This window comes from Eulemur rufifrons, chromosome 30 (genome assembly GCF_041146395.1).
Source record: "Eulemur rufifrons isolate Redbay chromosome 30, OSU_ERuf_1, whole genome shotgun sequence".
NCBI lineage: Eukaryota > Metazoa > Chordata > Mammalia > Primates > Lemuridae > Eulemur > Eulemur rufifrons.
The window spans coordinates 73,415,981-73,438,444 of record NC_091012.1 but is presented as its reverse complement, the minus strand read 5'-3'; the positions used below and the strand labels follow the sequence as shown (position 1 = coordinate 73,438,444).

Genomic DNA, 22,464 nt, shown 5'->3' with positions numbered 1-22,464 from the left:
TTTCAATTCTTTTGTTGTTTCTTTTACTATATTTTCTGAGTTTTATTATATGGTCATTTTGCAGATTACAATTAGCATTTTTTAATTAGGGCTGGGCTGTAGTTCCATTACATTTACGTAAAATACTCTAATGGTGGGATAGAGGTGGAGAAGGAGGTGGAAATATCCATTACAAGACAACATGACAGAGAGCAGGACCCTAGCTAGACTTTAAGGAATTGATTCTATTCAGGCAGGGGGAAGCCCACATAATTAAGTTTCACATTTATAAAATTATCACTCTGAATTCAGGAATAAGAGATACTTGGTTGTAGATACAATTCTATCTATAAATACTAACTTTAAATTTAGAGAAGAATTAAAAACACTCATTGCATTAATATCATGGGTTGGGGTTTCTTGTGTGCTTCCTAAATCCATCTACTATTTTTTAAAATATATTTTACAGCTATGATAAGAAGACTACCACAGCCCTGGTTGAGGTGTGGTCTTTAGCTTCAGAAAGTCCATCTGTCATGTAGCTGGCTGTCACTGCTAAATCTATTGCTTGCAGAGGCCTCAGAGCTCTGGGTTTGCCAAGTAGAGTCTTCACTGTTTAAGCTCTTCCTACATACAGGACATGTATGCTGTAGTTTTAACCATGGCACAATACAACTGCTATGAAAGAAGTGATTGTAGCATAACCATCAGACTTCCTCTTCAACTCTGTAATCTTCTTTGTATACTGGACACCTGGAACCCGTATCAACATGTTTTTGAGTTACTGTCACTGTTGGAAGAGATGTGATCTTTTTCTATGTCATCTAGGGAAGACCCTGTGTTTTCCAGTTGTTCTAAAAGCTAGGTTACAATGGCATCAGACCCTGTTTGACCCCAAGCATAGTACCCAGGGTTGGAGTGCAACATCCTCCTCTAGGTAAAAGAGTATGGGGATTCAAGAATTGCAAAAAATCTGGCAAAGATATGTTGTATTATTTCTTCAATAGCTGGAGATCTGTCAGGAGGAGTACTTCCTTGTGATCTGTGTTTCCAAGTCATTGGTAGCTCTGGAGGCCGACTTGGTCCTCAGGAGTCCGTGAGTTTAATGATCCCTCTCATTGGCTCTATTATCCTGGTCCAGTGTATTGCTACTTAGAAATGGTCTAGAATCTTAAACGAACATCGTGTAATACAAATGGTCCTAGAGCTCTGCAAAATGTGTTGATGGGCTATTATCTATCCAGCTGTTACCACTACCTAAAAAACAGGAATCACCTGTCACTTCTCCAATGAAGCCTGATTCACATTTGGAACAAATATATTCCAGTAGTTTGGTGCTGATCTTACCCTTGCAAAGGTGGCAGAAAAAACGCTGCTGGCTACAGCTGATGCCCTTGTTTGCCCATCGCCGAAGCCTCCGCCATTTTGTCCTCCTCCATAGCTGTGGGAGAGGGCAACCCGTCTGTCCTTTTCCAGGCCTCTAACTCCCCTGCTGTTGTCCCTGCCACTGCCAGCACTTGGCCAGCATCAGTCATGTGAGTCTGATGGGCGCAGAGAGGCAGCTGCGTGGTTTTTGATCCCGAGGCTCCCCACTCCATCCTACCTCCCATCCCCAAAGAGGGTAAGGAAAGCTATAATTAGCATTTTAATTAGTAACAATCTAGTTCAGATAAATGCCAACTTATTTTCAATGACATTCAAAAACTTTCCCCTATATATTCCCTTTGGACTGCAACAACAAAACACCATACATTGGGTGGCTTGTAAATAGTATTTTTTTCTCACAGTTCTGTAGGCTGGAAGTTCAATATCAAGGCACTAGCAAATTCAGTGTTTGGTGAGGGCCTGCATTCTGGTTCATAGACGCTGCCTTATTGCCATGTCCTCACACAGCAGAAGGTGAGAGGGGGTCTTCATTGGGCCTCTTTTATTAGGTCACTATTCCTATTCATGAGGGCTCCATCCTCATTACCTAATAACCTCTCAAAAACCTCACCTCCTAATAGCATCACCTTGGGATCACAATTTTGATTTATGAATTTTGGGAGGACACAAATGTTCAGATCATAGCATACCATCCTGTCCTCCCAAAATGCATGTCCTTCTCACAAGCAAAACACATTCATTCTATCCTAATAACCCCTAAAGTCTCTATTAGTTCCAGCATCAATTCAAAACTTTAAAGTCCACAGCTTCATGTAAATATCTAAACCAGATATTGGTGAGATGAGACTCAAAGTACAATTCATTCTGAGGCAAATTCCCCTCCAGCTATGAGCCTGTGAAATCAAACAAGTTATATGCTCTTGAAATACAATGGTGGGACAGGCATAGGATAGACACTCCTATTCCACAGGGAGAAATAGGAAAGAAGAAAGGGATAACAGGTCCCAAGTAAGTCTAAAACCCAAAAGTGCAGATAGCATTAAATCTTCAGTCTTCAGAATAATTTTCTGTGATTTGACGTTCTGCCCTTCTGGCCCACAAGGGCTCTGGTCTCACTTTCTAGACCTACTAGGGTGGGGGTTCTGACTTCCAGACACTGGAGTGGTGCATACATCCCTAGAGCTTTGTTCCCTTGTCATCTCTGTGCCTGGGCCCTACCTCCTCAGCCCCATCTTCATAGCAGGTCTGTGCCTGACTCACAAGCCTGCGGTTCCCTGAGGCTGGGATCACATGCAGGTGGCTCTGTCAGTTTGAGGTCATGGGGGCAGCCCCACTCCCACAGCTTTGCTGGTCATTGCTCTAATGGGGATTCTCTAAGATGGCCCACACATGTTGGAATTTTTGCCCTCTGGGTCTGTGATGATTTCTGAATTGCCTTTTGGGTCATTTTTTCATTGTCTTACACAATAGGTCCTAGATTCTGTTTAGATGTTTGACTAATGTCCTTACTAGATTGTCATTTGATCACACATTTGATGTTCTCTACTGAACATCGTTTCTCATTCTTTACAATATGAATAGGCTGAAAATTTTCCGATTCTATAAGTTCTGCTTCTGTTTTGATTAACCATTTTGTCTTTAAGTCATATTTCTTTTCTTGAATTTCACTAGGGGTCGTCAAGAAAATTAAAGCCGCACCTTTAACACTTTACTTAAAAAAATTCCTCAGCCATATATCCAGTTTCATTGCTCATAATTTCTACACTCCCCAAAATACTAGGACACAAACACAATTTACTCAGTCCTTTGCTACTTTATAACAAAGATGTTCTTTCCCCAGTTTCTAATAACATGTTCCTCATTTCTGAGACTTATCAGAATGGCCTTTATTGTGCATACTTGAATATTCTCTATGAAAATTGAGGGTTTCTCTGTATCACTTCTATTTTCTTTCTGGTCCCTCACCAGAATTGTTCTTGATGGTCGATTCCCAGCAGTGTAGGCTTTTTCTAACATGTACCTCAAAACTCTTCCAGCCTCTACCATTACCCAATCCTAAAGCCACTTCCACATTCTTAGGTATTTGTTACAGCAGCACTGTACTCTCAATACCAAGTTTCTGTTTTAGTCTCTTTGTATTGCTATAACCTAATACCATAAACTGGGTGGCTTGTAAGCAACAAAAATTTATTAAATTTATTATTCACATTTCTTGAAGCTGGAAAGTCCAATATTAAGGTGCCAGAAGATACAGTGTCTGGTGAGGGCCAATTTCCAGGTTCATAGGTGGTGCCTTCTCATTTCCTCCTCACATGGTGGAAGGGGCATGACGGCTCTCTGGGGCCTCTTTTATAAGGATACTAATCTCATTCATGAGGGCTCTGCAATCATAAAGGCCTATTTTCCAATACCCTATCCTAATAATATTACATTGGAGGTTATGATTTTAACACACAAATTTTGGGAGGATGCAACAACTCAGTTTATAGGAAGCTTTGTTCCCTCCCACTTCTTTTGTACTTCTGTTAGTATACAAATTGCCTCATCCACTGTGTATACTTCTGCACAGACTAATAATTAGTGCTTTATGCAGTTTTCTTTTAAATAAGATATGAGAGGGAAAGTGTTACAAATAAAAATCATTTAAACTGTCCTTTATATTTACCTGTGGAGTTGCTCTTTATTTCTTCATGAGTATTAGTGTTACTGTCTAGTATTCTTTCATTTCAATCTAAGGGAAACTCTTTAGCATTTCTTGGAGGCAGGTTTGCTAGTGAAGAATTCTCTCAGTTTTTGTTTATCTAGAAATGTCATCAGTCCTCCTTTATTTTTAAAAGGTGGTTTTCTGGATATATAATTCTTTATTGACTGTCTGTCTTTCTCCAACATTTTGAATATGCCCATAGATCTGTGATGTGTTAATTTTTCTTCATTTTTCTTTTTGATTTCTCAGAGTAGATAATTTCAACTAACCTATCTTTAAATAAACTTATTATTTCTTCTGCCTGCTTCAACATATTGTTTATTCCTTCTAGTGAATTTTTTGTTTCAGTTATTGTAGTTATATACTCCAGAATTTCTATCTGGTTATTTTTAGTATATAATTTCTATCTCTTTATTGATATTCTCCATTTGATAAGATGTTATTCTCATATTGTCTTTTAATTTTAGACATCGTTTCCATTAGCTCTTTGAGAATTTTTAGAATAGTTGAATTAAGTCTTTTCTAATTAGTACAACCTATGGGCTTCCTTGGAGATAGTTTCTATTGACCTTATTTTTCCCTGTGTATGGGCCATGCTACATTATTGTTGTGCATGTCTCATAATTTTTGTTTGAAAACTGGACATTTTAAATAGCATAATGTGACAGTTATGGAAATCAGATTACCACCTTCCCCAGGTTTTGTTGTTAATTTTTGTCATTTTTGTTGTTGCTTTTTGTTTTAGTGATTTTTTTTAAAGCTAGTTATATAAAGTCTATATTCTTTGTCACGTGTGGTCATTGAAGTCTAACTCCATTAGCTTAGTGGTCAACTAATGTTTGGAGAGAGACACCTTAGGTTTTCAGAATAAGTAAGTCTTCCAGTCTTGTGAAGTGGCTCTGTGTGTATGTTGAGGCTCAATTTTAACACTCAACCAGGCAGTTTACGTGTCTTCCTTAGCCTTCACTTCCTGTTTGTGCAGAGTCTCAATGTTAGCCAGAGGTGATAGCTTAGGGCCTTTCCAAGTTTACCCTGAGTCAGTATGTAGTCCTGGTCATTTGCACAGCTGTACACATGAGTATGGCCTTCTAGATCCCTGGAGTATATCAAAGATTTTCAAAAACCACTGTAGAGATTTCATGGGCCAGCTTTTTTTTTTTTTTTTTTAAGATTTTTGATTAACTTACTGTTCTTCCCAGCTCTTATCCATTTACTGCCTCAGGCAGCCATGATGTTTAACAATTGTCTGTGATTATTTTTGACAAACATTCTAGGGGAAAAGTCTGCTTGCAATGGGTGAGCTCTGAGTCACATCAAATGTAAGAGCCTTTTCAGTAGAGTTTTCCAGGAAACTATCAGGCAATTCAAAAGATGATATTTCTCTTGGAATGTGGCTTTGAATGTGCTCTACTCCCTTTCTGCCTCCTCTGTTAGCATCCAGGTTACTGTTTTTTTTTAATTACGATGGCAGACTGTTGATTTTCAAGGATACAGCTGAGCTAAGAGAATAGAATAGTAATACAAGTTAAATGCCACAAAGATTGCTGTTCTTACTGAGATTTAGCTGTTTTTGTTGAATAAATATTTTCCAGATTGCTGCAAGTCTTTCAATAATTTTCATAGTTTTGAAAAAATTGATTCTGTCAGTCTTTACCAGTGTTCCTGTTGACTATATGGAGGAGAAAATTTTTGTTAGATCTTACTTCACCATTTTTTGCTGACATCACCTTACTATTTCTTTTTGAGTATGTTTTGATATGATACAGCTTTTTAAAAATTGATGCATTTATATAACTCTTTAAAACAAAGTTGCTCATAATTTAATATTTTAATGCTATCTATATCTGCAAACATGTCATCTTTTTCTTTCATAAAATTATTTGTTTTTGCTGTCATTGTTTGGTTGATCAGTGAATTGTCAATTTTATTACTTTGTTTTTTAAATCAACGTTTGATTATTTGGTCCTAACTATTCCATGTTTTAAAAAAATATTTGTGGGGATGAGGTCTCACTGTTGCCGAGGCTGGTCTTGAACCATTGGCCTCAAGTGATCCTCCCACCTGGGCCTACTAAAGTGCTGTGATCACAAGTGTGAGCCACCATGCTTGGCCTCTATTTCACTTTTTTTCCTATCTTATTAATTTCTTCCATTATATACTTCATTTTATTTCCTCTACTTCATTAAATTATATTCTGTGGCTTACCTTTAATGAATTTAATTGCATTCTTAGCATAAGTTTCATTATGTTAATAATTTTTCATATACATATGAAGTGTACAAATTTCATTCCAAATACTTCACTCAAATTTTTACAGTTAATATTTTTACTATCATTTAATTAAATCAGTTTTGATTATTTTTCAACTCATGAGTTACTCAGAAGTGTAAACATTTTTTACTTTTCTGACTTATTTTTTGTTGTTTATTTCTAAGTAATGTCTGAAAATATCATTTTTGTCACTTCAGTTCTCTGAAATTTTTTGATATTTACTGTATGGCCCCATAATATGCTTATCCTTCATTTAAGTTTTGTGAAAAGAATGTATATCTTGCATTTATTGGATAGATACCTCTCTATATATTTATTAAATCTACCTTGTTAATTTAGTTTTTAAAATCTCCCATATTCTTACTGATTTTTTCATACTACTGGATAAAACTTTTGTTTAAATCAGGACTGGCAATTTTTTTTAAAGGGTCAGATAATAGGTATTTTAGGCTTATGGCTTCTGTTACAGCTATTCTGCTATGTTATCATAGCATAAAAGCTGTCATATATCAATATACTACTTAAATAAATTGATAGGGCTATTTACAACAAATCTTTATTTACAAAAACAGGCAGCAAAAAAAAAAAATTAAAAAAAAAAACAGGCAGCAGACTAAATTTTGCCTGTGTGCTATAGTTTGCTGATCCCTTACTTAAAGAAACATTATTATCACCTCCCATTATGATAGTTGATTTTTCTACTTCTTCTGACATTTTGTCTATTTTTACTTTTTATGTTTTATGCTATGCAATAAGGTATGTAAGTTTAAAATTATCATATTTTTATGTGAATTGCATCTTGTATTTCAATAATTTGATGCTCTTTTATTTCCAGTAATACATTTTCTTTTTTTTTTTTTTTTTTTTTTTGAGACAGAGTCTCACTCTGTTGCCCAGGCTAGAGTGAGTGCTGTGGCGTCAGCCTAGCTCACAGCAACCTCAAACTCCTGAGCTCAAGTGATCCTCCTGCCTCAGCCTCCCGAGTAGCTGGGACTACAGGCATGCACCACCATGCCCGGCTAATTTTTTCTATATGTATTTTTAGCTATCCATATAATTTCTTTCTATTTTTTAGTAGCGATGGGGTCTCGCTCTTGCTCAGGCTGGTCTCCAACTCCTGAGCTCAAACGATCCGCCCACCTCGGCCTCCCAGAGTGCTAGGATTACAGGCGTGAGCCACCGCGCCCGGCCAATACATTTTCTTTAATATGTAGTTTGCCTAATATTAACATAGTTGCATTCATTTTGTTTAGATTAATATATTTCTCATGTAGCTCTTTTCCCATCTATTTAGTTTAAAACTTTCTGTATTCTTATGTTTTCAAAGAGCACCATATAAACGGAATATAGTCCAGTTTGAAAATTCTTTTCTTTTTAACTAGACTATTTATTCCGTTTAAATTTAGTAATGTATCACTTAACAATGAGTATATTCTGAGAAATGCATTGTTAGTCAATATTTCCATTTTGCAAACATGATAGAATGTAGTTACATGAACCTAGGTGGTACACACCTAAGCTACATGGTGTAGCCTATTGTTCCTAGGCTACAAATCTGCACAGCATGTAACTGTCCTGAATACGGTAGGCAATTATAACACAACAGTATTTGTGTATCAAAATGTATCTAAACATATAAAAGGTACAATAAAAATACAGTATTATAATCTTATGGGACCACAGTCACATATGGGGTCCATCATGGACTAAAATGTTGTTATGCAGTGCCTGACTATATTGCAGTTACATATATATTTAAGTTTATATCTACCATATAATTTTTTATTTTCTATTTGTTTTTCTTTTATTGTTTCTCTCCTTTTATTTCTGAATGACTTCATTCCATTTCTGTTTTTTCTACTAGCTTGAAAGTTGTACTTTTTACTTCTATTCTTTAGTGATAACCTGAGATTTTTTAACATTCATATTTAAATTATTAATATCAAAAATATACTACATTTCATTATTCTTCTTCTGGCCATTACCAAGATCTTTAAAAACTTTGATTATGATAGTTCCCCACTTGCCATGATTGTTCAAGACAGGCAAGTTTCCTTTCTAATTCCCTGAAAATGCCTGTTTATTTCTTGTTCGTGCTTAATACTAAGGATCGAGCACTTGGGAGCCCCAACTTTATTTGGGGTTGAGGAATTCTTCTATCAGACTTCCAGTCTTCAGTGGTCCCTGGGATATTTTCCTATACCACTTCCCCTATGTGTTGGTGAAAACTGAAGCACAAGTTCATCTGGTATGGAGGGTATCTCAAGAGCAGATCAATTTCAGTTTTTTGCTTTTAATTATTTTTTAGATTTTGAATATTCTCACTTTCTTAGCAGCTTGAAGATGAATTTAGGTTTTTCAAAAGCATATTTTATTCAGTATATTTAGTTGAGTTAAATTTATTTTAGTCTTCCCATAGTCCCTTTACTGTCATCTTTAGTGGTAGTTAGTTCATTTGTTCATCTACATTAGTCATGCTTTTATAAGGAAGTTTGTAATTTTGAAAAAGATGTTTCAGATTTTTCACATTGCTTCACTAGACTTCTCACATTAACTAGGTACGTGATATTGGATTAGTAACCAAACCTTTGTAAGCTTTATTTTTGTGTAAAATGGAAACATTAATCTTAGCTGACAACCTACTGAAGAACAAATCATAGTGAGATAGTATATCAGAATGTGTTTTGTAAATTGTAAAGTATTATGACAATGCAACATATTAGTATTACTAAACAGATCACCTTTTTATCATCACTTGTACACCCTATTTAACAGGGTATTTGCTTTTTGTATTAAATAGCTTTTAGCAACATTTTAAAAATCAGTCATAGTTAACTGTTTTTGCCTCAGTGGTTTGTATTCTTTCCCATTTAACTAATGTCTTGCTCTATAGTACTCTTTCATGTGAAATGATCAATAATTTTCTGTGGAAATTTTACAATAAAATTTAATCTACTATATTTGAAAATATCTCATAAAGTAAAAAAAAAATCACAATTACCTTTTCCAAGCTTATGAAGTACATAAAGAAGACCAAGTACCCACCCTGTGTATCTTGGACTATTTAAAATATTGTTTACCAATCTTTACATTCTGAGTTATATCTCTGGATCTCTAATTTACCTTTGACATATGATGAGTTAACTTGGGTTTTTAAAAATGAACATATTCCTATATCACTCTGAAAATATAACCTTACAATTTAAATTACAGCACTGCATAGTGATTCCAACACCTAAATATGCTCATTCTGGCATAATTCAAAGTGTTTTCTAATAAGGCACAATCCTAATTAAGTTCAAAACTTTCTTTACAGAGTAGAACTGATGAGCTTGATGAAGCAAAAATGAAGAATATGATAATTATAAGTTTTACCAAAATCATGTTATGCATTGATTGTGCCATATATAATAAATATTCATTAAAGATCAGCTTAAATTAAAATGAAAATTTGGGGTTTGTTCTCCTCATTGTGTTCCTATTCTCAAAACGCTATACCCACAGGATGATTTCCCTTTTCAAATAACTTTACTTTTGACCATAAGTGTGAAGTCTACCAATACTCAGAGTCTAGAAAATGATCAAATAGCTAATGAATCTAATATATCTTATAGAAGTTACAATATAGAACTATTTACTATGATACTTTATTGAGTTAAAAATGTTAGGAAAAGCAGAAACACATTTGATGTATCTACATTATAGTACTTAAAAACATCAAAAAATTATAGATCTTTAAAAAATAATCATAGCTTTAAGTTATGAAGTTACCAAAAATAAATAGGAATGGAATTTATTTTCATTTGAACATAATTTGAAGAATGAGGATTTTTAATGTGGTATTTGATGATTATTTGATCAATAAAGTCCCCAATGTAATTTAAAAAATGAGTTCCTGTTTTTAAAGATGTATGGCCTCAGTTAATTCAATTTGATTCAATTAAATTCATAACATTTATTGAGAGTTTACTAGGTATAATGGACCATTCCAGGAATTAAGAGTGCTCCAAAAATGGACAAGAGGCAATACTTTTATTCTGGGGGTTCTAAACCACTATGGGAGTCAGACATATACACACATACACTAATTAACATAATAATAGAGGCACAAACTACCATGGATCTATGGTGGAAGGAAAAATCAGTATGGACTGAAATTAATCAGTTTTGAATCAGCAGTGACTACTATATCTTTATGTGTTATAAATATCACAAATAAAAGCAACCAGGGGCTAATATTTCAAACTGGAAAGACAACACTCTTGCAAATTATTCTCCTATTTGTAGTTGCTGTGCACGTCATATAAACGTTATATTATCTGAGATACCATGTAATGCTTATATACCTCAGTAGGTAAAAAAATAAAGAATAAAGCTGGATTCCAATTGTAGAATACTAGACAAGACAAATATTTTCATTATAGAAATTCAAGCATGTTGTCATTTAAGAAAATAATAATAAATATTTCTAGAAATTTATATACAGAATGAAACTGAGGGGTCATCTAGTCAACCTCCTTGTTCTATACATGAGGAACTGTGACCCAGAGAGTTGAATTGGTTTAGCAAAAGTCACACAGTGGATTAGTGGCAGAGCTGGGTTTTGAATTCTCTATTTGGTGCTGCCAACCAAGCTGTTTCACAAGAGCAGGGTAAGTAGGTAATTGAAATAATTAAATACATTTTATAATTAATGTTAAATATCAATTTTAAAGAAACAAAACAAGAAATACTATTTCTTATAAATGGATTATCAACATTTAACCCATATGTTAGAGTCTATGAAGTTAAAACTGAAATTCTGAGATAGTGTCAAAAAATTATCCGAAGGTTGTCATGGCAACTTTTTAGAAGACATTTTTGAAAATTTTAGTAGAGTTTGTAATATGTACTGGCAGGTGTATGATTCAACTGTGAGAAGAAGGTTGGTTGAAGAAAGCCTACAGAACATGAATTTCTTAAAAACCTGTAAAGGAATCCACACTTCTAAATTTAATTATCTTCATTTAGCCCTAAAATTAAAAATATATATTTAAAAATCTAGACTTATATAGTTTCTGAATTAAAATGGCTAGCACCTACTAAAGCACAAGAAGGTTACGTGTTTAAAGTTAAGTTGGCAAAAGATGATACACTTATGACTACATTACTCAGAAAGCAGTTATCAAGATAGGCAAGAGCTCAGCTCTCATGGAATTTACAAAATAAAGAGAAATACATAATAAGCATACAAATAAAAATATATAGGGTAGTAATAAGCGTTATGCAGAAAATTAAAATAGGTTGCTAAAGCGTGTAGGTGTTTTACTTTGGATGATTAGAAATAAGTTTCTTTAAAAGAAGTAGTATTTGCATTGAGATCTGAATGATAAGAAGAATACAGATTCACAACGATCACAAGAAGGTATCAAAAACAAAGAATATTGTGTTGGTAACCCTATCTTCTTGAAGGGCTTCATATAAATTTAAATGAGAAATACAGTCATGTACTGCATAATGACATTTTGGTCAGTGACAGACCACATATATTATGGTGGTCCCCTAAGATTACAGTGAAGCTGAAAATTTTCTATCCCCTAGTGACATTGGAGCTGTCATCAAAAAATCATAGTAAAACACATTACTCATGTGTTTGTGGTAATGCTATGTAAACAAACCTACTGCACTTCCAGTCATACAAACATATAGCACACACAATCATGTACAGTACATAGTAATAAATGACTATGTTACTGGTTTATGTATTTACTATACATTTTGTTGTTGATTTAGAGTGTACTCCTTCTACTTATTAAAAAAATATTAACTCTAAAAGAGCCTCAGGCAGGTCGTTCAGGAGGTATTCTAGAAGAAGGCATTGTTATAGGAGGTGACACCTCCCTCTGTGTTATTGCCTTAGAAGATCTTCCAATAGGACACGATGTGGAGATGGAAGACAGTAATATTAATGATCATGCCCCTGTGTAGACCTAGGCTAATGTGTGTGTTTGTGATTTAGCTTTTAACAAAAAAAGTTTAAAAAGTAAAAATAAATAGAAAAAAATAAAAATTAAAATTTTTATAAAGTAAAAAACTTTATAGTAATCTAAGTTTAATTTATTATTGAAGAAAGAAATTTTTTATAAATTTAGCATAGCCTAAGTGTACATTGTTCATAATGTCTTCAGTGCTGTACTGTCCTAGGCCTTCACATTCACTCATTACTCATTCACTGATTCACCCAGAGCAACTTCCAGTTCTACAAACTCCACTCACAATTAAGTGATCTATACAGATGTATCATCTTTATCTTTTATACAATATTTTTACTGTACTTTTTCTTTTCTTTTTTTTTTTGCGGTATAGATAATCTAATTTATTTGAAACTTTATAACACAAACAGAGGCAACTAAATAATAGGGTATTAAACCAGTAAATTGTATTTAGCTTGATGGCGTTTATTACTGTACTTTTTCTATGTTTAGATACACAAATACTGATAATTGTTTTACAAATGCCTAGAGGTTTCAGTACAGTAACATGCTCTACAGATTTGTAGCCTAAGAGCAACAGGATAGATCGTATGGCCTAGATGTGGAATAGGCTATACCATCTAGGTTTGTGTAAGTACACTCTATGATGTGAATATGATGAGAGAATTGCCAAATGACACATTTCTCAGAATGTATCCTCATCATTGAGTGACGTATGACTATATAAGCAGTGAAACATGGTTGCAAATATGTACATTTTAATACACACCATCTAAGAATAGGCTCTTTATCTTTCATCAGAGTATATTAGAATGAGTCAGCTATTGAGTATTCATCAAGTGTGATTATTGGTCAACATGCCTTTTGAAATAAAAATTATAATATATGAACTAACATTTTGTGACAAGACAGACCAATTGAAACTGAGACTTCATTTTCTCAGGAAACAAGAAATATGGCTAATATGTATATTCCTATGAGGTACTCATCATTCTGTTAATGGTTTATCAGAAATAATTTTAGAAACAGAAAATGCTATTATCATCTCCAGAATTTCTCAATATCAGATCCATAGAATTTATATATATGCTAAAGGTATTGGAACATTCATAATTTAAAATAGGGATTTTTTTTAATGCAGGAGTAACCAGAGTCTTTGTCAAAAATAGTTGGCTGCCTGAAACCCATAAATTTTCCAGTATGGCCAGGTGCGGTGGCTCACGCCTGTAATCCTAGCACTCTGGGAGGCCAAGGAAGGCGGATCGTTTGAGCTCAGGAGTTTGAAACCAGCCTGGGCATGAGCGAGAGGCCGTCTCTACTAAAAAATAAAAAGAAATTAGCTGGACAACTAAAAATATAAAGAAAAAATGCCGGGCATGGTGGCGCATGCCTGTAGTCCCAGCTACTCGGAAGTCTGAGGCAGAAGGATTGCTTGAGCCAGGAGTTTGAGGTTGCTGTGAGCTAGGCTGACGCCACGGCACTCTAGCCAGGGTGACAGAGCGGGACTCTCAAACAAAAAAAAAAAAGAATTTTCCAGTATGCATCATTAAATTAAACTTAAACTCTCCCAGAACAGTGGAGCCCCAGATTAGCTGATACTAATGTAGATCAACTATTTCATTTGGTAGAAGTGGAAAAGGAAGAAGTGGAAAAGGAGATCTACAGAACTTTACTCACTTTACCTTTTAGCAGCTATATTAGTTTTCTATTGCTGCCATAACAAATTAGAAATTTAAAACAGCTACCCATTATCTCACAGTTTCTGTGAGTCAAAAGTCCAGGTAGGCTAAACTGAGTTCTCTGTTTAGGGTCATACAAGCGGAAATGAATACATCAACATGTCTAAGCTCTTACCTGAGCCACAGGGAAAAATCACAGTTCCATGTTCATTCAGGTTGTTGGCAGAATTAATTTCCTGTGGGTGTAGAAGCGAGGTTCTTGTTTCCTTGCTGGTTACCAGCTGGGGTTGGCTAGCTGCTCTCAGACACTGCACACATACTTTCTAACATGGTCTCCATCTTCAAGCAGCAATGGCAAATCAAATTTTTTTCATTCTTTCTGTCTTTTTAAGTGCCACAAAAGCTTTCTTTTTTTAAGGATTCATGCTATTACATTGGGATCACGTGGGCAATCATGGATAGTCTTCTTATCTCAAGGTCAACTGTGCCATATAACAGAATTATAGGAGTGATATCTCATCATATCCAGATATTTCTGGGATTGGGTGGCAAAACATCTTTGGGAAACCATTTTTGAAATTCTGTGGTATATGTATACCATGGAATATTACTCAGCTATAAGGAATGATGAAGATACAACATCTCTATGGTTCTCCTGGAGAGAGTTGGAACCCATTATATTAAGTGAAGTATCCCAAGAATGGAAAAACAAGCATCACATGTACTCACCAGAAAATTGGTTTCCCTGATCATCACCTAAATACAAATCTGGAAACGACACCAATTGGACATCAGACTGAGGTGGGGGGTGGGGGAGGGGACGGGGGTATGCCTACACAATGAGTGCATTGCGCACCGTTTGGGGAGTGGTAACACTTGAAGGTGCTGACTCGGGAAAGGGGGGGTGGGGAAAAAAAATATGAAACTATTGTTTTTAACTTGCACTGTTCACTTAATAATTTATCATGAATATTTCCCATATTATTTCATATCATTGTACAAGAAATAATGTATACATTATGAGGACATACTGTATCTAACAAGATATACTGTTAGACTCTTTGATTCTGTAAAATTAAATTAAAAAAAAAAAAAAAAAAGAAAGTACCCAGACATTTATTGTTCTCTGTACTTTCTCTGCTGGAAACATTTCATAATAAAAAATGCTAAAAGAATAAAAATGACATTAACAAAGAAAAAAAAAAAAAAAAGAAATTCTGCCTGTCACAGCAGCAGAGCTGAAACTAGAATCAAAATCTTATTGTGAATCCAGTATTTCCTCCCATCCTGTTTGAAATCAGTAACTGAGCTTTCATATTTACAATTAATTCATAATTTACACTTCATAATTTATGTTATTTTAATGTGTTCTTAATATTTGCATATTTAATCTGAAGAAGAGTTGTGATCAAGCTTCCCTTAAGGAGCCTTGCTCTTTTGTTATAAATAGATTTCTAAACAGATTATACATTTGTCATTTTTAATAATCACATTTTCTTTTCTTTCTTTTTTATTTTAGGGAAAATTAAGTGGCATACTACTTGCATTACTATAAGGAAAAGCAATTTCAATGACCACAATGCATGTTATTCCTTTATAGGCATGAAAATTTAAAGTAATTAGTTTCTTTATCTGCACCAATAGAATTGCTAATGGATTAATTATTGTAAAATAAAAACTAACATAAGTGTTAATTAAGCACCCAAATGCTGTTCAATGATCATTTTCCAGGCCAAAGTAATTTTTATACTTCTTTTAATTAACAGTATTATTTTTGGATATCATCTTGCAGTCATTGTGAATTGTTTTTTCCATTAAGAATAATAATGAAGTTTTTATTAGAAGTATGACAATTTTCTAAAGTAAAAAATATCTTCTACAAACGAAGCTGAAGGATAATTTTGCTAATGTTCTAGCATAATTCTCAGTCTCAAAGCAAAGTATAGTGAACATCTCATAATTTTTATCTGCCAGGCATTACTTCCACTTTTTCTGGTAACCTCAACCTCTTAATTTTTGGTTATCACTCTGTGATTCTAATGTTGACAAGGGGTGTTTGGAGCCAAACAAGACTACAGTGTTAAGAGATCCCCCTCAGGTTCCCATATGTTCTAAGCTGCCCCTATACCCAGGGAGGCTTGAAAAGAGCCCTACAAAAGGAGAGGTGGTGCCGTCTCTACCTCCACCAGGGGGAAAGGCAGCTTGGCTCCTAACCTTGGGGAAAGCAACAGGGGAGTTTGGACCAAGTCTGGTCCATAAGCCCTTTAGTAGGCTTAAAACAAATAAAACAGGATCTGGGGGGCTAGATCCATCACCCTGACAGATACGTAGAGACATTCCAACATTTGTGTCTAGTCTATGACTTGGCTTGGAAAGATGTACGTGTTATTCTAAGCCAGACTTTAAATGATTTTGAGAAATGCAGAATGTTAATGGAGACACAAAAGTTTGCCGCCAGATTACACCTTTCAGATCCTAGACATCCAGTGGGTGAAACAGCAGTGCCCGTGACTGACTCAGAGTGGAATAATGATTCTTCAGAAGAGAGGTGGGAGAAAGAACATTTGCTGGAATGTGTCCAGGCTAGCCTCAAGGCCAGGAGGCAAAAGGTGGTCAATTATTCCAAGGTCTCTGCCATAAAACAGGGGCCTGAGGAAAACCCTATAGCCTCCCTGGATCGGCTCCAGGAGGCAATGGAGAGACACACAACTCTCAATCTTAACTCCTATGAGGGACAGGTGATACTATACGACAAAATCTTGACAGAAGCAGCACCAGATATTAGGAAAAAGCTCCAGAAGCTTGTCTAGGACCCTACCACCTCCCTGGATGACATGGTGGCTGCTACTAATTCTGTTTTCTAAAACAGAACTTCTGAGCTAGAGTCTCAGGCCCGGGAGAAGGAGTAGAGGAAGGAGGCTAGCAATGCCCAGTTAATGGCAGCATTGGCACTCACATTTGGACCAACAGCCAAAGCTCCCACCAAAGGAAGTGATCTCTGGTGCCACATCTGCTGACAGGAAGGGCATTGGGCCAAAGCCTGTCCCAACAGAAACAGGCTGCCCAAGGCCCCTTGTCATCAGTGCTATCAACAGGTCACTGGGCCACATTCTGTCCTATGGGATCGTCCCAAGAGGGGAGTCAGTCCCCAGGCCTGATCACGGTACAACAATGAAGGAACCCACTCCCATCAGCCCCCTGGCAGATTATGATCACCGTACTGGAGCCAAGGATAACCCTCCTGGTAGCAGATAGGCCAGTAAATTTTCTTTTTGGTACTGAGGTTTCCTACTATGTCCTCCTCACCTACTCTGGAAAACTGAGTACTCAATCCTATATGGTCACTGGAGTTTCTGGGGTCCCTACTAAACAATTCTTTACTCTCTCTTTGCTTTGTTTGTGGCAGAATGTGATCATTGAACACTCATCTCTGTTAAGTCTTACCTGTCCTATCAACCTGCTAGGATGCAACTTGCTTTCTAAACTGTAAGCACGGGTTTCTTTCTACCCTAAGGAGAAACCTAGTCTCATAGGCCTCTTAACAGATTCAGAGGTCTCGGGCCAAGATCAACTGGACTGGGAGGCAAATATCCCTGCAATAGTTTGGGACATTGGTTCCCCAGGCTGTGCCAGAACAGCCCAGCCAGTTATGGTCCATCTCAAACTGCAACAGTGATATCCTTGTGTTAAATAATATCCCTTGCAACCCAAAGCCTGGGCAGGTATTGAACACCTTATGAGAAAATTTCTAGTTTCAGGTCCACATATCACAACTTGCTCTCCTTGTAACACCCCTATTTTACCTGTCTGGAGAAAGGACAGCACCTACCGACTGGTGCAAGACTTGAGGGCAGTCAATGAGGTGGTGGTGCCTTTGCACCCTGTGGTGTCCAATCCTTATATGTTACTGGGCAACATTCCCCTAGAAACCACTTACTTTAGTGTACTAGGCTTAAAGAATGTTTTGTTTTGCATCCCTCTCCATCCTGGCTGCCAAAATTTGCTTGCTTTTAAATGGATGCCCCTACATGACACACCCCACTAATTAACCTGGATGATGTTGCCACACGGGTTCCAAGACAGCCCTCATCAATCCTGCTTTTGCTTCACAGTTAGTGCAGGGAGTTTCTAGGGCCCTACAGATCTCCTACTACCTGCATTGCACCTGGAGGTCTCAGTCATAAGGCCAGGTGAAGCAAGTTAACCAGAGCCTCAAAACTCATTCCAGTGGTTAATCAACTCCTGTCCTACTAGCCAAAATCCAGTTCATCACCCAACTTCTTCCAGAATGGGGCATATACAGGGTGTGTGGCACCCGAGCATACTGGGTGCTACCCCCTTACTGGAGAGGCTGCTGCTCCCTGAGCCTAGTATATTCAAATTGCCCAGGATTCATCCACCTTGCCTTTCCTGTTGCATGGCTGTGGCTGTTAACACACACAGGTGCTTCCCTTAATTCCCATTTTTGCCTTTATGGGAACAGCAGCCATTGCTGGAGTTGCCACAGGAGGCACATACCTTGGGCCTGCAACTGTCTTGGCTTCATAGATGGCATGAGCCCTGGTGAAAACTAGCCATACAATTGCCCTCTCACAGGAACAGGTGGATTCACTGGAGGGTTTTGCATTACAAAATAGATGGGCCCTCGATCTTCTAACTGCAGCAGAAGGGGGCACCTGCTTGTTCTTAAAAGAACAGTTCTGATTCTTTGTTAACAGGTCAGGACAGGTTCAGGACAACATCAGTGCCATCCTAGAGTTTGCCTTCAGTCTCCAGACATGAGGTGAGACCTCTAGGCCCTGGTGGATGTCGCTGGTAATTCCCTTGGTCACCTCATTACTTTGTATCCTGGGAATTCTTATATTGGGACCAATCCTCATAAGTTTTCTAACTAAATTTATTTCATGCTGTCTAGAGGCGAATAAGCTACAAATGGTCTTACATTCTCTGCCAGCCCCAGTGCCTACCTCCTCCTCACGCCTACAACTACAACAATTTACCAAGTACATATACTGAAGTCCCCTGGAGAGATCCCTGGAGAACCTGCAAGAGGCCATCCTAATAGAAATCATTTCTTCCAATCAGCAGGAAGCAGCCAAATGAGTTGACACCCCTAAACAATGATTTGGGCCTTTAGAATAGAAAGTGGGGAAATGTTAGGTAGAAGGCAAGGGACTTCTGTCCCCTCTTGGGGACAAAGGCAGGTGCCCCAAGCAATTGCTACACTTGGGGAAGGAGGGAATACCCTACCAATCTGCTAATCAGAAATTAGTATGTCAACTGCAAAATAATGGAGAGGATTCCCTAGCCTGTGGGCCAAGCAGCACAGGTACAATAGGGTCTGGAAGGTGACCTAGAACAAGCTAAGGCTAATTGTCATGTCATTAGCTTAAATGTACATTGTGGTTCATGCCCCCAAATGGACTTTAAGAGAGGATCATGGGAGATCTGCAAGCATAGGTTGCAGACTCAGGTTATATAACTCCAACTGTTGATCAAAGTCATTCAATGGTGGTCTGAACCACAAGGAGGGCTCAATCCAGACACTATATAATAAGACCCCAGACCATAACCAAGACCCTTTTTGTTATGACAAGATGTCTGTTCATTTTCTGTGGTGAATGTATCTTGCTCTTACTTTGCATGCCTATATCATGTTCTTGCTCTATAAACCTATCTTTCCCTTCCTCAATAAACTTTGTTTCACACTCACCTTGCTTTTGGTGTGTCTGGTCATTCTTTGGCCAAGAGCACACTAAAAACCAAGAATACACAGCTACAACCTGACATATTATCTCATTTTAAATTGACTTTGCTGGAATTTTTTCATAAAGAATTTCAGATTAGACTTCTAAAAACTCAAGCCCAGTAAGCCAAACCAAAGATTTACCATCAGACTATACTTGTAATGCTTGTAAAAATTGGGTGAATTACTCTTTGGAATAATCTAACCCAAATAACTTGAAGGTCCTGGGTCTGTCAGAAAGTGATATTATTTACATACCACAGGTCAGGGACCTTGTAAAGAAACCATGTAGGCAAGGTACCAGGCCAGTCTTGCTAATGGACTTTTTATTGGCTATATAAAGTCAACCTCTATTCCACAAAGCAATCTCATCATATCTGAAAATATGCCATTCCAGTGAAAGCCTTGGTAAAATAACCATTGTCTCTAATTATGTCTTGTTACAAAAGGAAACAGATTCTTATAGAACATAGTCAATATCCAATAAATTAAGAATACTCACAAACAATTTCCAAATTCTAGAGAATCCAGGTAGAGAGAAAGATAAAGGTTTCAAATTTGCTCATGGAAGTATACTTTATCCAATTGTTGTAAGCTATAAATAGCTCAAAAGAAAAAAAAATTCATGACTGTAGAGAACAAAATATAAAAAAATCAGCAAAGTTTCAAATAAAAACTTCAGGAAAAAATCATTTTAGTCCTCTATCAATTCAGTCCCATGTAAATAACCCTTGTTCTGCTTGATGTTGGGTTAGTAATCCTCATGAACACAACAGCTTTTTGATTAGAGTCCTAGAGGTTTTTACCTAGTTCAATGTTATCATCTTCAAAGTTACCAAAAACCTGTATTCAAGAGTACTTGTCAGGATCCTTTCTATGAATTTCCAGGAGGAGGAGGAAGAGGAAGAGGAGGAGGAGGAGGAGGAGGAGGAGGAGGAGGAGGAAGGAGGAGAAGGAGAAGAAGTAGAAAAAAAGAGAAGAAGAAGATACTGCCAAAGGTGATCAACTAGAAAGAATTTCTAATGGACCTGTATTAATTTTGGGTGGTTCATCATCTATGAGCAGTATACAGGAGGTTTAAAATGTGGCAACACAGCAGTTTAGTGGTACTGATTTGCCTAATGGACCTCTAGCTTCAAGTTTGAATTCAGATGTGGCTCAGCAATGCCCAAGTGTAGTTGTCTGACCACATTCTACAACCTCTGTTATACAGAGGCATCAAATCATAGCATTTCCCCATATCATCCCCATAGCATTTCGCCCTATCATCTGACGTTCGGTCTACAAATGGCACAGCAGAATGCAAGACTGTAAAGAGGCCAGCAGAGGATAATAATAGGGAAACAGTCACAGGAATTCCAAATAAAGTAGGAGTTAGAATTGTTACAATCAGTGACCCCAACAATGCTGGTTGCAGTGCAACAATGGTTGCTGTGCCAGCAGGAGCAGATCCAAGCACTGTAGCTAAAGTAGCAGTAGAAGGTGCTGTTCAGCAAAAGCAGCAGCATCCACCAACATACATACAGAATGTGGTCCCACAGAACACTCCTATGCCACCTTCACCAGCTGTATCAGTGCAGGTCCAGCCTAACAGTTCTCAGCCTTCTCCATTCAGTGCATCCAGTCAACATGGAGATCCAATGAGAAAACCTGGACAGAACTTCATGTGTCTGTGGCAGTCTTGTAAAAAGTGATTTCAGACACCCTCACCGGTTTTCTACCATGCAGCAATGGAACATGGAGGAAAAGATGTATATCCAGGGCAATGTCTTTGAAAAGGTTGTGAGCCTTTTCAACGACAGAGGTTTTCTTTTATTACCCACTTACAGGATAAGCACTGTTCAAAGGATGCACTGCTTGCAGGATTAAAACAAGATGAACCAGGACAAACAGGAAGTCAAAAATCTTCTACCAAGCAGCCATCTGTAGGGGGCACAAGCTCAACTCCTAGAGCACAAAAGGCCATTGTAAATCATCCCAGTGCTGCACTTATGGCTGTTAGGAGAGGATCAAGAAACCTTGTCTTTAGATATTTTACAGATGAAAAAGAGGGACCAATAACTAAACACATCCGACTAACAGCTACCTTAATATTAAAAAAAATTGGTAAATATTCAGAATGTGGTCGCATATTGTTAAAGAGACATGAAAACAACTTATCAGTGCTAGCCATTAGTAACATGGAAGCTTCCTCCATCCTTGCCAAATGCCTTTATGAACTTAATTTTACAGTTCAGAGTAAAGAACAAGAAAAAGAGTCAGAAATGCTGCAGTGAAAAATAATTTCACTCACGCAGTGGGGACTCAAAGTCAGATACATTTCACATACTGTTACTTAAGAAAGCACCAAGTCCTAATGGAACAGAGACCATTGAATGAATTATTTTATCTCCTCCCATGATGCTGAGAGGAAGGTTCGTATTCTGATCTCTGAGCCAATCCCTTTGTTCTCCGTTTAAAAAAAATCTAAAAAGAAAAAGAAAAAAAAAAAAAAAAGAACTGCTGTGTGATTGTCAACCAGCTTATCTGAAGGAAGGCTCTCAGATCAGAAAAATCCTGATGGAAACTGGTATGATCAGAATTCAGTACCATCCACATTGGAATATACATGAAATATTGTAAAACCTACATGAGCAGATGAAATAGAAGCATTAAATATTTTTTATCTATATCCCCAAAGGAGCACATTTTTACATTTACAAAACCGTTTAAGCTGGTTTGAATAAT

At 36.8% G+C, this 22,464-nt stretch overlaps 2 pseudogenes; one reads left to right on the top strand and one right to left on the bottom strand.

The window, feature by feature from the left end:
- Positions 1-497: 497 nt before the first annotated feature.
- LOC138379114 (E3 ubiquitin-protein ligase RNF115 pseudogene) lies at positions 498-1,403 on the bottom strand (annotated as a pseudogene).
- A 19,758-nt stretch (positions 1,404-21,161) lies between these two features.
- On the top strand, positions 21,162-22,013 carry LOC138378570 (AT-rich interactive domain-containing protein 2 pseudogene; annotated as a pseudogene).
- Positions 22,014-22,464: the final 451 nt, after the last annotated feature.